This window comes from Chenopodium album, chromosome 9 (genome assembly GCF_948465745.1).
Source record: "Chenopodium album chromosome 9, dcCheAlbu1.1, whole genome shotgun sequence".
Classification (NCBI taxonomy): Eukaryota; Viridiplantae; Streptophyta; class Magnoliopsida; order Caryophyllales; family Amaranthaceae; genus Chenopodium; species Chenopodium album.
Genome location: NC_137842.1, coordinates 50945974 through 50948188, shown reverse-complemented (window position 1 = coordinate 50948188; position 2215 = coordinate 50945974). Strand labels below are relative to the sequence as shown.

The 2215-nt window shown below is 31.3% G+C and overlaps 1 non-coding gene across 1 annotated transcript; it reads left to right on the top strand.

Annotated features, from left to right (window-relative positions):
* Positions 1-1748: 1748 nt before the first annotated feature.
* On the top strand, positions 1749-1855 carry LOC145560899 (small nucleolar RNA R71). Its single transcript, XR_014093493.1, has one exon. It is a non-coding gene; the product is annotated as a small nucleolar RNA R71 (small nucleolar RNA).
* The last annotated feature ends 360 nt before the right edge of the window (positions 1856-2215 follow it).

Genomic DNA, 2215 nt, shown 5'->3' with positions numbered 1-2215 from the left:
AGTACTATTTAATTCAAGATTTTTTTACTTTTACCACAAAAAAATCAAAAAAATGTTTTTTACCACCAGAACTTCTAAAACTTTTATTTTACCACCAAATAAAAAATTAAAAGTTGTTTTTTACCACCTGTTGTAAAAAACCTAACGGAATTTTCTAAATTCTTCGATTTTCGTGTCAAACACAGGCTCTTTAGGGGTTTCAGGGGGTACTTTAGTCCTATGGGTCCAATTTGAGGTCAGAATTAACAAAAAATGATCGGAAATGCCTCGTTTTGCGTGTTTAAAAAACCTCGATTTGCGTGAACACACAAAACGAGGCATTTTTTTATCATTTTTTGTCAATTTTGACCTCAAATTGGACCCTAAGGGCCAAAGTGCCCCCCTAAACCTATGAAAAACATCTTTTGCGCACAAAATTCGAAGGAATTTTTTTTAAACCGTTAGATTTAACGGTTTTATTGACGTTTGGTGGTAAAAAACAATTTTAGAAATTTTTTTGGTGGTAAAATAAAAGTTTTAGATGTTTTGGTGGTAAAAAAACTATTTTTTGATTTTTTTTGGTGGTAAAAGTCAAAATTTCCTTTAATTAATTAAATGATTGTACTATGATAATTAGAATTAGTGTGCTCAACAATATGTTGGTACCGAATGTGCTTATTATGTAATGATATATGTATGAGATAGTATCTTCCCATAGCAATTGCAAGAATTATTTGAAAGTTATGAATTTACCTCTTCTTTACAAGCTAAAATGCTTTATACGAGTTTTGGTTGATGTTTTATTTTATAAAGTATAATAGACATGTATTGTTTTTATATTTGCAGGAATATGTGGCAAGATTTGCAGATGTAGAATTGGATGAGATTAGAAAACAATGGGCTAAGTTTTTTAGACTTAATTTTTTGTTGAAAGACTAACTATCTTGCTAATCGATGTTATGATTAATCGCATTTACAACTCAATAAAACAATATAACACATTTCCATACATCAACTTTTATTTAGCTTATTGGTTATTGTTATTACATTGCTAAATTATAAATTAATGATTTTTTTTTTATTCAAGTTTTATTGTTTTTTTCAAAGTATTGTTAATTTTGTTGTATTGTATAGTTGTGGATGAATTCAAGTTGTGTGGAATTATTTGGAGTGTTTGTATTGTATGTTGTGGGTGATCGAATTTAAATTATATGGAAGTATTCGAAGTACGTGTTTTGTTGGTTGAATTGTAACAGATTGTAACCCATTTGACAACAGATCGGTTGGTAGGATATACTACCATTCTTGTATTCGAATCAAATATTTATAAAAAAATATTTATTTATTTATTAGTAACTGGTGTAATCTAATGCTAGTTACTAATATTATTTTATAAAATATATATATATATATATATATATATATATATATATATATATATATATTCGTAACCGGCGTTAAGATTTGCCAGTTACTAATAATACCCTAATTGTAACTGGCGTAACTTAATGTTAGCTACGAATAGTATGCTTTCTAACTTGGAAAAAAGACTTTTTGTAACTGGCGTTAGGTTACGCCAGTTACAAATAGTACATTATTTGTAACTATCATTAGCCAGTTACGAATAAATTTCACTAGTTGTAACGGTGGCATTCGCAACCAACAATGTCAGTTACAAAAAGTCAATTTCGCCAGTTACAAATAGCATTTTTTCTACTAGTGATTGGCTCCAAGCCATCATAAAGAATCTCATGAGCAAATTATGGTTGAATTCATGATGAGGACATGCTCTAATCAAATCCTTAAACCTTTCCCATGCTTCCCCAAGAGTTTCATCCGGTTCTTGCTCAAAGGAAGCTATCTTCCTCCTCATTTTTGCGGTTTACTCATAAAAAATGAACCTCTTGAGAAAGGCCTTCACAACTTCCTTCCATGTGGTGAGAGAGTTGGGCTTCAAAAGCTTGAGCCATTTCTTTGCTCTTCCGGTGAGAGATTTCCGAAAGAGATGCATACAAATGTATTCTTGGCTCACTTCATTTTTCTGCATCATTGCACACAACTCAAGGAATTTGTCCAAATGCTCAATGGGGTCTTTACTTACACCTCCGGAAAATTGCTCAATTTGCACCATCCTAGCATATTGTGGATGGATTGTGAAATTAGTCTCGGCTGTCGGGAGAAGTATACCACTCGTGAGCTCATAGACTTCCGGATTTCCAAACTCCTTAAAAAGAAG